This window comes from Rosa rugosa, chromosome 4, assembly GCF_958449725.1.
Source record: "Rosa rugosa chromosome 4, drRosRugo1.1, whole genome shotgun sequence".
NCBI classification, from domain to species: Eukaryota; Viridiplantae; Streptophyta; class Magnoliopsida; order Rosales; family Rosaceae; genus Rosa; species Rosa rugosa.
The window spans coordinates 13,993,908-14,009,654 of NC_084823.1; positions in this window are offsets into that span (position 1 = coordinate 13,993,908).

Sequence of the window (15,747 nt, forward strand, 5' to 3'; positions counted from 1 at the left end):
CTAAAAATGTAGTGCTAGAATCTCAATTATGTGTTTTGTGTGAAGCTGAGCAGGAAAGTACGCTCCATTTATGTCGGAACTGCTCATATACGAAGCTAGTGCTCCAAACTAATAGAGGGGTCAACCAAGTTTGTTTTTATGTGCAAACTGATGGGTTTGAGCTAATAGATTGGCTTAGTTTCTGCGCTAAGCATCTTCCTAAGCAAGCTTTTGAGGAGCTACTATACCTTTTATGGAGTGTGTGGAAAGAAAGAAACAATAGGGTGTGGGAATAGAAGAAATCTCATGCTGTTGATGTTGCTTTACGAGCTTGTACTAGGCTTGCTGAGTTTAGGGTTCACAATGTGAGGGTGGCGAGTATGGGACAACGAACTTGTTTGGCACAAAAACCAGTTGGCTTGCAAACTGTCTCTTTTGAGCGTGTGCGCAGGCGTGCCAGCACCGTGGGGTGCAGTCGTCGGGGGAGTCCCTTGACCTGACTTCTTCTTCAAGCGTTGTGGACGAGGAGAGCACCAACCTCGCCACAAGGTTCTTCTCTATGCATTCCGAGAAAGGACTTCTTGCCTTACGGATAAGGATTTTGGTTGTGATCTCTTCGCGTCACCGAATCGATACTCAACGTTGTAGGTTGAGCAGAGCAATCACTGGGAAGTTCTGAGAAAGCACAGGGTTTGCTAAAGCGTGACTTTAGCTTCGTTGGGTTGCGAGGGCGTTACCCTTGCTTCGCTGGTAGTATCGGTGGCAGTAGCACTAGCAGTCGGCTCTTGGAGAGACTGGGACTGGAAGTACGGTCGCCGGGTTGATCTGGTGATGCTTACAGTCGGCTCTTGGAGAGACTAGGACTGGCGCGCGGTCACCGGGTTTCAACGAGGTTGAAGGCTTGCTCCGGGGAGGCTTTGTAATCACTAGGATTGATTGATTTGAGAGAGGTCTTCTTGATTCGTGCTTAGCCTCTATATATAGGCTACTGCAGATTTTCATTCCCAATAGGAATGAAATACTATATTTTAGGTCACAGTTATTGGCCTTGAATCAAATCAAAACTCTTAATAGTTTAGATATCTATCGTAAGCAATAAGAGATTGATTCTGTCATAACAATCTTCTAGGCAAGGTTAATTACCTTTTGGAGTCCTGGACGTAATCTTCCTCTTCAGCGAACTGTAGGATATGCCCGTCGCGATCATTCTGGAGCTCAGTAGCACACTACATGCTATGTATAATAAGATCATGTATATATTCCTTGCAATTAAAGATGATTGCTTCCTTCCATACATTCCACGTCCAACAATAATTGCATGGGACACCTTAATCGCTTGCATATATAAAACAATGGAGGACATCCTTACTGAATTGGTCTATGTCCACCGTCTTAATTGCCATATGAGTGTAGCTTGCTAATTAACTTACATAGCCCAACGTCCAATATTCCTTCCTTAATTGACCCCCCTGTAAGTAATTATATAAATGTATACAATCTCACGCCAACTTGTGCAGTACTCATAAGCAAACCAACCATTATTAATTATCAAATATTTGATAACTAATAATGATTCGATAAATACCGATATCTGCTTTTAGATTACTTGGCCTCTAAGTAGGCTTTATTTAGCCTCCAAACAATATATTCCGAGTTTATAGAAAATATATAGATTGGGCCACGGATATTGGCCTGGTTTTCTTCGAGTCTCCCTCGTCGGGAAAAAATGTTAATTTTGGGTTTAAACATTGCCCCCCAGACCTCGAAGTCAAAGTTTTCCGTCTTGACTGAAGAGGTCTTGAGTCAGCACTGGTCTTGCAATAACATCGCTTTAAAGCCACTTGCATTGGCTTCCCTGAAAAGTAATAAACTTGAAATCACTTGACTGATCATGGATATAGGCCTCTTAATTAGGCCATGAAGTATGAATGTCGATGTCTAAGACGAACAATGAGAAAACTTTTATAGACAAGCATTCGTAGATGATGTACTCGCCATAAGTCTTCGAATTGCTCCAGAAAGTACCATCAACTTGGATGGAAAACTTTTATTTTTAGGCCACTGGAATTGGCCTTAAAGAACTTAAAACACTGCATAAGTCTTGAGCAAGAATATTGGCAAAGTAAATTCACCACATGACAAAGTAAAACTTTGATAAAAACTTAAAAGCCACAGGTGTTGGCCTTAGATGATTTCTTCTCCAAAACTTCTTTGAAGAGAAATCTTCTTGAGGAGGAAATCCCCTCAAGGAAGATCCCAATAAGGAGAAATCTCCTCGAGGAAGATAGAAATCTTCTCAAGGAAGATCTAAGTGAGGAGCAAATGTCCTTGAGGATAAATCTCAATAAGCTTGATTTAAATGTGTTTCGCGAACACACATTCCTCGCGAAGGTTTCTCTGATATTTGCCTTGAGCTCGCGAACAAATGCAAGACCTCGCGAAGATTTGGTGACTATCAGCTTGCGAAAATCTCCTTAAGGAGGATCCTAGTAAGGAGCAAATCCCCTCGAGGAAGATAGAAATCTTCTCAAGGAAGATCTTGGTGAGGACGAAATCTGAGTGAGCTTGATGAAAGTTCTTCGCGAACGTTTTTGCATATCAAAACATCAAACTCCTGCCTTTGCATTTGAACTCCTGCAAAGCCACGAATTGGCCTTCGCGAAATATTTTTATTTGTTAGCACCTACTTTCTGCCTCATGAAATCTTCAAACTGCTCGCGACCCTTCGCGGTGATGAGAATGGGCCCCGGCTGCAAATGTTCGCGAACTTCACTGCTATCAATTTCCTTCCTGGACTCTTCGCGCGCAGTAACCAATTTCTTTGCAGAATGATTTGCACCCGGGGAGGCCACATGTTCCTTGTTGCTTTTAGACCAGCAAGTGTTGACAATTGACTGAATTGAGCCAACCTAGCATTAATTAATTATGCCAAAGCAGAGGGACACGTATTCATGGTCTCTTTGCAGCACATATCTTAACATGCACATGTTTAATACCCCTTCATTCTTCGTGTCAATGAATAAGAGGTGAGACAAATAACCAAAGAGCCTTTAGATTCCTCTCATCTCTCAGCACTTTTAGACCCTGAATGATTCCATAGTTCAGCCACTATGATCTTGCCTCTAGGTAGGCTTAGATATATATAACCAAATAGGCTAATTAGTAAAGCCTCTTTTATTTGTAATAAATAGATAAGAATCTGCTGAGCTATGCATGGTTTAGTCTATCATTGCACGAAGTTAGCTGTAAGTAGCCATGAGTTTGACCAAGAAACAATGTTGCATACTCTTTTTCATGTAGAAAATACATTCATGCACATGACACCTGTTCACCGCTTCAGAAATAATTTGCACATACGTGCCTGTCTTGCAGCAAAGTATGAATGCCACCTGATATCGCCAAGCCATGTATTTCACTGCCACCGTCGTGTTTGGCAAGTATAACTAGAGCCACCTGCTGGCTTCTATCTGTAGGCACCGATTTGATGCCAAGGTCACATATAAACATATTTCGCCGGTACCAAGAGCCAAGCATATCGCATATCGCATGCCAAATTCCAGACTTCCCTAACCTCGTGCTGAATTGCAAGACCATGTATATCAAAGCCACTTCGCTGGCCGCGCGATGTAACTCAGGCCTTTTCCCAAATCAAGTGGAGAAACCACTTCCTTCCAGTGGCATGATTTCACGCCTAGGCCACGAGAATTGATGCAGTCCACGTCTCAACGTGATTCTTTAGCTTCCATGCTGGGACTTGGCTTGCCTCGCCAAAGAAAAAGCGCTCCAAAGAATCTGGGAAACATCACTTCACTCTATTGCTGCTACACATGGAGAATATGCTTTTCTTTGCATCTGATAACAATGAAGATGAGTCCCTCGAAGATTAACTACTTCAATAGCCACATGGGTTGGCCTATATTAACTAACTATTGCTCCATGCCACTCACTGCTGCAATTCAGAATTCTACCTTTGTGAAAAGAAACGATTAACTGCTACCATGTAACTGCATTGAAAACGAGTGCCGCGTTCTAAAATTTCATCAACCCAACAACTCTAATGCACCTCAAGCTAGGCGCTGCATCGTATACCCCGCAATCATAGAAGCCTATGGAACTGAATCTCTCTCAGGCACTCCATCAAACACCTTGTGGGCATAGATCATATTCTCAGATTTTTTTTTTTTTATGAAAGCTCAACAGAGAAGCCCACAAACAGCCAATTTATCAGTAAATATAGTACAATCAAGAACTGCTTGGGGATTGAGCTCGATTCCTCGTAGCAGCAGTGAGAGACTATTCTGGATTGGGTATGGAACCTTCTGCAATTCGATTTTGCTTCTTCTCGCCGCCGGAAGAAACTCTCCCTGACTCCGTTTTGGCGTCAAACTCCTTCCACGATGCTATACCTCGATGCCTGCCACTGTGGTTGGCAGAAGATTGTCCATTAAGGTCCACTCGCTGGCCTTTAGATCGACTTCGCCTCAGTTGTACCTTACCTTGCTGGGAACATTCTGGCGAAGCTCGCTGGCGACGCTTAAGCGGATTGTACTCAGCGAATTCCGCTTAAATGTTTCTCTGGAAGACTTTGGCGAAGGGCATTCAGCGAAACTTGCTTCGGGTAGTTATCTCTCGCCAGAAAAGCATTCGCGGTCATCTCCTTCGCGACCACTCCTTCGCGCCAATTTGCTCGCGGCCCCGCGCTCTTCGCGGCCATTCCTTCGCGACCACTCGCTTCGCGGCCAGTCGCTGATATCTCCGCGACGCATAACTCTCTTTTTGTATTTTTTTTTTTACTAACTAAAAGGAATATGCAAACTGAAAATTGACATAGAATTAAAAGCAAAGAAAGAAGCTAGCAGCAGTGCGTTTGGCTAACCTCTAGAAGGCCATGGGGGAGGCCACCTATGCTTCTCTCCAAGCTCCGATGCATCAAAATTTATAGCATGAAAACCTCTCTTGTGAGAGCTTGCAGGAAAGCAACAAAGATACTTCGCGTCGAAAACTTGGAAGAAAATTGGCTCACAGGAGGAGTAATATTGCTCCCCAAGTATCTTTGTTGGTTGACGAAGCATGATCTTCAATTGCAATTTTGGAGATGATGGTGTCCCAAGATCGGCTTTGTTGCCAACTACCATGTCATAGAACATGGTGTCTTCAGAATAAGCCACAGATTGGCTATTGTACTTGACCACTTGTTCAAGGAATTTGAACTGCTGTATATGATTTTTGGAACCAATAATTAAATTATAATCATCATCATACTCATCATAGATTGGTTCCATGTTGAGATCATATTGAGAATCACCAAAGAGTGGTAAATCGATCTCTTCTTCAAAAATAGGCATCTCAAATATTTGTTTGCCTCTATATTTTTTCCAGGCATCATATTGAGACGCCTTTATGGACTGTATAGTATCATAAACAAATTCTTTTTGCAAGAAATTTGAAACTGGACAATTGTAAGTAAGAGTTAACTTGTATTGATGATACTCAAACTTACAGTCGCGAAGGACAAACTGGCCACTAGAATAATTATTCTGGCCATTCTTGCAACGTGGGTTGCAGATGTATCCTCCATGTATATCAAAGCCACCGCTTGGCCTTGAAACACTGATGAAGAAATTCAAGTTGAATTGATTAATAAAGCCACAGGTTGGCTTTTGAAGACCACAACTTAATTGATAATTAAGTTGATCATGATTGTGACCACCTTCACCATGACGTCCAGTAGCATGGCCAAAGCTAGATTGATGATAGTAAGGTGGGCCATGCCTTAATTGATAATTAAGTGGATCATGCTCTTGACCCTTTGCATGGTCATGACGTCCAGTAGCAGAGTCATAATTAGATTGATTATGCACCTGCTTTTGGTTATCAAGGGGGTGAACCGGGGCAATATCTTGCCCCCCATGCATCTGATCAGTAGCCACATATTTGGCCTGATCAGTGGAGAAATCAAATATTTGTTCAGAGACAATTTCATTGTCAGAAGAACAACCTTGTTGATGATCTTCTCCATGCACAGCCTCTATGGAAGGCTGTGATTCACCAGTGAGACCCTTAGGCTGATTGCCACCTGTAGGCAATTCAACCTTAGAGACAACCTCTTCGCGCGCAGATTCTTGACTTTCCAATTCGTCTTGATGCGAACTGACTTGAGTAGCCAAGCTGGAACCTTCTTTGCGCAAGGTCGCGCACTCCGATGAGGTATGCTTGTGCTGGGTCGCGATGGCCTCCATGACTTTCTTTTGTCGCAAACTCTGCTCATCGGCGACATCTCTGGCATGAGCTCTTACCGCATTCTTTGACTGTGTGATTTGTCGCTTGGTATCCTCAGCACGTTGGGCTCTGCGCTCGTCTAGTTCGCGTATGAGTTGGTCGTTTTTCGCAGTTTCCCTTTCAAAATCAGCAGCTATCTTCTTACGATGGTTCTCTATATTTTCCATGATAATCGCGCACCTTTCCTCAAAGGTCGCTCCCTCTGGGATAAGCTTCGAAACGAAAGCCTCTCTTTCCGTAGTATCGCCAATGGTGGTAACATTGGCCATCTTTTCACTTTAGGAATTTCCTTTGGTAAAGATTTCCCTCTGGCATCCCAATGATGGTGAATACAAAAAGACTCTAGTGTAGTCCCACTGGGCGTGCCAAAATGTTTGGCACAAAAACCAGTTGGCTTGCAAACTGTCTCTTTTGAGCGTGTGCGCAGGCGTGCCAGCACCGTGGGGTACAGTCGTCGGGGGAGTCCCTTGACCTGACTTCTTCTTCAAGCATTGTGGACGAGGAGAGCACCAACCTCGCCACAAGGTTCTTCTCTATGCATTCCGAGAAAGGACTTCTTGCCTTACGGATAAGGATTTTGGTTGTGATCTCTTCGCGTCACCGAATCGATACTCAACGTTGTAGGTTGAGCAGAGCAATCACTGGGAAGTTCTGAGAAAGCACAGGGTTTGCTAAAGCGTGACTTTAGCTTCGCTGGGTTGCGAGGGCGTTACCCTTGCTTCGCTGGTAGTATCGGTGACAGTAGCACTAGCAGTCGGCTCTTGGAGAGACTGGGACTGGAAGTACGGTCGCTGGGTTGATCTGGTGATGCTGACAGTCGGCTCTTGGAGAGACTAGGACTGGCGCGCGGTCACCGGGTTTCAACGAGGTTGAAGGCTTGCTCCGGGGAGGCTTTGTAATCGCTAGGATTGATTGATTTGAGAGAGGTCTTCTTGATTCGTCCTTAGCCTCTATATATAGGCTACTGCAGATTTTCATTCCCAATAGGAATGAAATACTATATTTTAGGTCACAGTTATTGGCCTTGAATCAAATCAAAACTCTTAATAGTTTAGATATCTATCGTAAGCAATAAGAGATTGACTCTGTCATAACAATCTTCTAGGCAAGGTTAATTACCTTTTGGAGTCCTGGACGTAATCTTCCTCTTCAGCGAACTGTAGGATATGCCCGTCGCGATCATTCTGGAGCTCAGTAGCACACTACTGTAAGCATGCAATCATGCATGTATAATAAGATCATGTATATATTCCTTGCAATTAAAGATGATTGCTTCCTTCCATACATTCCACGTCCAGCAATAATTGCATGGGACACCTTAATCGCTTGCATATATAAAAAAATGGAGGACATCCTTACACCACCGTCTTAATTGCCATATGAGTGTAGCTTGATAATTAACTTACATAGCCCAACGTCCAATATTCCTTCCTTAATTGGCCCCCTGTAAGTAATTATATAAATGTATACAATCTCACGCCAACTTGTGCAGTACTCAGCAGTACTCATAAGCAAACCAACCATTATTAATTATCAAATATTTGATAACTAATAATGATTCGATAAATACTGATATCTTCTTTTAGATTACTTGGCCTCCAAGTAGGCTTTATTTAGCCTCCAAACAATATATTCCGAGTTTATAGAAAATATATAGCTTGGGCCACGGATATTGGCCCGGTTTTCTTCGTGTCCCCCTCGTCGGGAAAAAATGTTAATTTTGGGTTCAAACAGAACAACTGTGACTTCTTGGAAACATCCTCCTCTTGGGGTTTTGAAGGCCAGTTGTGATGGTTCATTTAATCCAAAAACAAAAAGGGGAGGCCTAGGTTTTGTCATCCGTGACTCATCTGGAACATTGATAGCTGGCGGGGCTCGACCCCTTAATAAACTGCTCTTAGCTAAGCATGCTGAAGTGTTGGCTTGTCAAGCTGCGTTGGAATTTGTGAGAAGTCATAACATGATGCCTGTAATCTTAGAAACATATTCTAGCTTGGTGCAACGTCAAGTTGCAAGTTGAGCTACAAGGAATACTTCCTTACTAAGAAGAATTTATGATGGTATTGTGGAGGCGTTACGTTTCTACCCAAATGTGAGCATATTACATACTAGGAGGGAGGCGAATCTGGTGGCTCATCTCATAGCTGATCATGCTAAGTCCTTACAGCATGAGAGTTTTTTCTTTTCTACTCCTATACTTTCTTATGGCTGCAGTTGCAGCTGAATGTAATGCTTTGTAATTCCTTTCATTATTATCAATAAAGTTGGACCTCATTTTACTCAAAAAAAAAAAAAAAAAAACTTGGGACGTGACAATGAAAATTCACAATGCAATTGATGCATGAGTAAATATCATTCCTCTTATAGTTGTCCATTTCAGCATCATACACATTTCATAAGACTTTTCGAATGACCGGATGACTAATTGAAAGGAGTTATCGTCTAACATAAAAAGCTTTTAGAAACCTATAATCATTCATTATAGCGCATATGTTCTCTGAGAAATTCTACGGTACATATATGTATGTGATACACTCATTTACATATTTAACAAGAATTTTGTTGTCATTGAACTATTTTTTTGGTAATTTTAGTTCTATTAGAGGTAAATTACTCCACCTATGATATTTTTACAAGTTTATGAATAAATTGTTGTCGATGTGGTAACTTTGTTCAATTATATGTAAATATGTAAAACAAATGTGATAACTTTATTGTCAATGTTGTAAATTTGGTTCAACTAAACTGTAATTTTGGTTCCATTAGGTGTAAATGAGAAAGTACTGTAGAAAACCCCACGTTCTCTCCAATATTATGTAATAGAGCCACCTCCATTATGATAAACAATTTTGTTTATGCAAAGTTTTAAAATTTTACCAAACAACATATTGTTCTCACTTCTCAGTCTCATTGTCAGGACCCGCCCCGAATTTCACCCTGAAATTCGAAGTGGCACTGCGGGGCCCACCTTAGAAGAAATTTTACCAAAAATTTGGCAGAACTTCCCCTAAAAATGGACTACCCAAGACCTGTAGAAAGACATTTACACTTCTAAGCAATCCAACCTTATTCTTCTGCAGCCATCCTGCTCCCCAAATCATAACATCTTCCAATTCACATTACAAAAAACTCAACTTAATAACATTAATCCCACAGGTTATCAGAGCAATTCTAAAACAAAAGATATGCTAGAATAAAAGTAAAGAGGGTAACAGATCTATAGATCCTACAATGCGGAAGCAGTGTCAACTATGCCTCAACTCCATGTACGCCCGACCTCAACTTATATATCTAGCCTGCAAACTGGGCATTTGAAACCGAAGGGCCCAGGGGAAAAGTATTGAAAACACGTTAGAGTGAGTGGACAAAAATAACTAATCAAAATAATTTAAATAAAATAAGCTTTGATACCTTCCCACATTTATTCCTTTAAAAACTCGATGCATGCAACAATGGTAAAACATTTATCTTTAAAATCGAGAATCTCGTAAAGACAAGCCAGCCCCGCTGGTTAAGGGAAATCGGACTAGTCCCGCTAGTCAAAAATAATATAATAAGTAGGGGAAGATGATAGCCATACAAGTGAGCCTCCCAGGCTCGGGTGATAGCCTCCCAGGCTAAAGTACTCCCATATACTCCCGTATATACCCTTACGCCACTATGTGTGGCGATTAGGATACTGGGCTTCAGTATTACTGTCACAGAGACAGTAACTAGCGCCACAAAGGCGGACGGGCTTCCGTGATCCCATCACGTCGCCACAAAGGCGGACTCAATGCTAGCATGATAAAATCACCCCAAAGTATGGCACAAGAAAACATATCCGAAAATCCAGTAAATCCATAAATACATAAGGCTTCCCCAACTCTGGTAAAAGAATTTCCAACGATGTGTCCCACAGGCCAAAATAATCTCAAGTTCAAAATAAATAGGAGAGAAATAATAATAAAACATAATCTCCATAGATCGAAACAAAACCAATTCCAAAATCATCATCAAGGCATTCCCAATGCCAAAACCGAAAGTCGATTAATAAATAAGAAATATAACTCCATCGAAATCCCATTTCGAAAATCCTTTAAAAATCTCAAATCGACGAATAGAAATATAATTAAAAAGTATAATTCCGGAAATCACCTCAGAAATAAATAATTCGTCAAATAATATTATAAATCATAACCACTTCGGAAATAAATCACTGTCGAAAGCGATTATATGAGATAAAGCGAAATCGATCTCTGAAATTAAATCATATGCTCGAAATGTAATATGATAATTAAATAGAGCATACTTTAAGAAATAAAATGCATGCATCATTTATTTAAAAACAAAAGTGCACTCACAGTACTATTTAGGCGATCATGCATACGAGTTCTTTCATCGAGTAATAGCTCAGTACATCGCCCTGTACACAATTATATTCTGTGAATAACTGTTCAACAATTTAATACGATTCCTAAAATCAAATCCTCATAATCACATCTCCACTTCTTCTCGGATTCAACCCAAATTATACCACTAATACCAATTCGTTAATTTAAAGGTTCCAAGGCAGAACCGAGAGATATCCGACGGTTGGATTCTCGTAAGTCGATAACCGAAATTCTGAATTTCCAGGAATTTATAATCGATTCAAAACTTCCCTAATCTTCACCAAACTTCATATATAAGCTCTACAACATTTATAGGATTTAATTAATAGGCTAAAAAATTGAAATTAAAAAGCTGCCTTACGCGCGACCTACAGTGGCGGCGCGTGGGCCCCACGCGCCGTCGGCCACCACCTTCGATGGCCACCAAATTTTGGTAGCAACAACTACTCAACACGCCCAACATTTTTCTCAACTACAACACATTTCAATTTTACCTTTAAGTGCACGAATTCAGCCGGTGAAAAAAATCCCAGACAACTCCAAACCCTAGAATCGGGTTTTCCTTGATTCTCCTTCTACGCTGTAAATCGGAGTCAATGACCTTAGGGGAAATGATCACCGGCTCGGGGCACCTCTACTGACCCAATTTGGTGGTCGGAAACAGCCGGAAATGGCGGAATCGCCCGAAAAGCTCAAACTGACCCCGTGAGGTTCCTTGCTTCGATTTAGGCTTTTCCGGTCAAATCGCCGAAACCTAAGGGCACTAGCGTGGAGAGGAGGAAGAGGCGATCACGTGGTGGTCGGTTGCCCACCGGTTGATGGCTGGACGGCGGTGAATCAAGTGGAAGAAAGGAGAGGCCGACGGGGAGAGGAAGAGAGAGAAAGTGGGGGGGGGGGGGGGGGGGGGTAGGTTTCCGGAAATGGAAACCTACCACAGTAACTTTCTATATATATAGAAAGTTACCGTAAATAGTAACTTCCACATTTTAGGCCATAACTTTCACATACGAACTCCGAATTTTACGTACCACATATGCACGCGCTCAGTTTAACGTCCCCTACGACTTTCATGAAGAACATTTTCTCAAATTTTGATCCGAACAAAAAGTCATATTTTAGGGCCACTAAAAGTACTGAAACAACAGTAAAAGTGAAAGTAAAGGTCGTTTACCGTCCAAATGACTAGTAAACCGGTGAATTCAGGTTCGGGACGTTACACTCATAATTTTTCCCATAAATTATAAATGTCCTAAAAATCTTCTTAGCTGTGCTTGAGAAGTTACACACGCTCTATTTCCTTAAACAATGTAACCGGAAGTTTACTTCCTTAATAATTGAGTACAACTTCTAGCAATACATGCATAAAGCCCTCCATTTTTTTACCTATTCCATCATTTTGTATGATTTATTATAGACGAGAGTTTAGAGGTGAAAATATGCAGTATTGCCTGTTTAGAGCCTCTCTGATAAGCTTAACAAAATATCACCACAAAATCATATTATCTAATTGTTGACAAGACATTCAACACGTGATTTGTAGCATGAGAAACTATCTTCAGAAGTAAAGTTCCATAAGTAAGATGCCCTCTCCTTGTGAGAACTCTCTATACATTTCATCGTAGTGCTCTGAGCTTTATCTCAGTCTCTTCTTGCATTTAACAAACTACCCAACCAACCTTCATCAATCTCTTTCAGTTCATTCACACCCACCTCCAGGTTCCTTTTAATTCTGGTCTAAAAGTCTCATTCAACATCCACACCCACTCCCAGGTTCTTTTAGTCTGGTCTATATCTCTTTTGTCTCTTTCTTTTTGACAAGCTAAGGTTTCTAATCCCTCTGGCCTCTTTTTCTTCTTTTCTTCTTCTTTGCTCTAAAATACCTATAAAACATATAAATAAAGTAAATAACTAGAAAATATTACAAACTAAACATGAAAATACGAAGGAATTTGATATAAATAATGTACAATTACGCTCCTATCGGATTGACAAATTTTTTTGCAGAAAAACAAATGTGAGTAGCTCTTCCCTTGTTCTCAAAAAAGATTGCAAATACCTCTTATGCTGTCATGGGTTATGGGGTAGAGACGGCATTTGGACTTTTTAAAAATCTCAACTATCTGATAAGCCTTATGTTATATATTACCAGTCATTAGCTAGCATCGGCAGCATTTTTAGAAGCGGAAAATAAAAGGAAACAAAGAAATTTCAAGAATAAATGGTCAAAATCTCAAACCAAAACATGTGGCAAAGAGTTCAGAGAGAATTATAACTTAATGCGGGAAAAGGACAGCTCTGACTTAAATGGCTGCAATTGTTACTCACCTGCGGAAAGATCTGTCTTAACCATAGCTTATTGAAACATCTTGCAAAAAGGGCAGGCCTTTGATGAAAAAATAAATTTGTGTTGAAGTAAAATGGAATTGCAGAGAGAATTGTGTATTTTCATTGATAATATGAGCCATTTAAATAGGGAATTACAGAGTACATAAAAGGTAATAGAATCCGAACATAACTAGGTAATCTAGAACCTTCTCCTATTACAACTCAATGACTAAACCCTAGTTTGAAGAGGCACACATTATGTCAACATCCTTCAACACTCCCCCTTGTGCCGCTCAAACTTGGTGATGACGCTTTGATCGTTGCCTCGTTAAAAACCTTGTCAGGTAACAAAAACCCTGTGGGACAAAAATAACCCTGGTCGAATGACAAAAAGAGCACAACACGTCCTTCACTCTTCGAGATCTAACATGTAGACATCATACCTCCCCCGGATGTCAATATCTCCCCCTGATTGCTACAATCATGGGAGTTCGGATAACTTTCTTAATCCGATGCTTTTCACATGTTTCTCGAAGGTGGATTTAGGTAACGACTTAGTAAATAAGTCCGCTACATTATCCTCATATCGGATTTGGTTCACTTCAATGTTTAGAAGTGCTTGTTGTTGCTGATTGTAAAAGAACTTAGGCGATATATGCTTGGTGTTGTCGCCCTTGATGAAACCTAATTTCATTTGCTCAATACAAGCTGCATTATCTTCATAAATGCATGTAGGTTCATCTGTGGTAGACTTCAAACCACAAGTTCCTCGAATATGTCTAATTACAGACCTTAGCCATATGCATTCTCGCACGGCTTCATGTAGAGCAATAATCTCTGCATGATTTGAGGAATTAGCAACAAGGGTCTGCTTTGTAGACCTTCAAGATATCTCAGTGCTTCCCATGGTAAAGACATAACCTGTTTGGGAGTGACCTTTGTGAGGGTCAGAGAGATACCATGCATCAGCAAAACCCGTTAAGACATCGTTGTCATTTTGATGGATGGGAGGAGGAGGACATCGATCACCATGGACAGCGTCTACATCACGGGAGGTGGCGTTTTGCCTTGTGGGGTCCGATCCCACACTTCCGTCATTTCTTTTCTCTCTGTAGGGATAAAACAAACCCATATCAATCGTACCTCTCAAGTATCGAAAGATTGTCTTTGTGCCAATCCAATGGCGGCGTGTTGGCGCAGAACTATGTCGAGCTAACAAGTTCACTGCAAATGAGATGTCCGGTCTTGTGCATTGAGCTAAGTACAATAATGTGCCTATTGCACTTAGATAGGGCACTTCAGCATCTAATAAGTCTTCGTTCTCATCCTTGGACGAAATGGATCTTTTCTGGGCTCAAGACTACGGCCGATCATGGGAGTACTCACAGGCTTCGCTTTATCTTCATTAAAGCGCCTTAGTAATTTTTGAGTATATGCTGACTGATGGATCATAATCCCATCACTACGGTGCTCGAGTTCTAGTTCGAGGCAAAACCGTGTTTTCCCAAGATCTTTCATCTCAAATTCGGATTTCAAGTATTTAGCAGTTTCCTTTAACTCATCTAGCGTCCCAATTAGGTTCGTGTCGTCGACATAAACTGCTACAATTGCAAATCCGGAACTTGTCCTTTTTATAAACATGCATGGGCATATTTCATTGTTCACATATCCCTTTCCAATCAAGTAGTCACTTAGATGGTTATACCACATCCGTCCGGATTGTTTCAATCCATATAGTGAGCGTCTCAATCTTATTGAAAACGCGCTCCGTGGTTTAGAGCCACTTGACTTGGGTAATTGAAGTCCATCTGGAACCTTCATATATATCTATGAATTTAGATCCCCATAGAGATATGCTGTAACCACATCCATAAGCTGCATGTCAAGTTTTTCGAAAACTACCAAACTGACAAGGTAGCGGAACATTATAACGTCCATTACGGGAGAGTATGTCTCCTCGTAGTCGATTCCAGGGCGTTGTGAGAAACCTTGCGCCACGAGGCGGGCTTTGTATCTAACAACCTCATTTTTCTCATTACGCTTTCTAACAAAGACCCATTTATGGCCAACAGGCTTTATATTTGGGGGTGTCAGCGTTATAGGCCCAAATACCTGTCTCTTTGTTAGTGAATCTAATTCAACCTGGATCGCATTTTTCCATTTAGGCCAATCTGTTCTTTGTTGACATTCTTCAACGGAGCGAGGTTCGATATCATCATGTTCTATAATTCCTTGAGCGATAGAATATGCAAACACATCATCAAGGATAATAGAATCTCGACTCAACGTCTCATGTACACTAGTGTAATTCATGGAGATCTCTCTATTCTCTGGAATTGGTTCTAACATTGGAGCGTCCCCCAATGATGTCTCTTGGAGATAACCATAATCCGGAATATCTTCATGAGACAGGTTATTTATGTTGATGATTAATTGATCTTTTTGTGCCAAACTCGCTTTCTTTCTTGGGCGAGAATCCATTGAACCTTTGGGTCTCCCACGTTTCCTTGCTGGGAGCCTGGCCTGAGCCACATTGCCATCACCATTAGTGGTGGTGCCATGTCCATGATTTTTAGGGACATCAATCCTTGCAGGCACGTTTGCAGCAGGTATATGTGATCTTGTCACTTTAGCGATATCAGAAAATGCATCAGGCATAGAGTCTGCTACGTTCTGAAGATCGAGAATTCTCCGCACTTCAATTTCGGACTGTGCGGTTTGGGGATCAAGATGAGACAAAGTGGGGACAGACCACGACAATTCCTGTCGTTCCTGTTGAACATTATTGTTC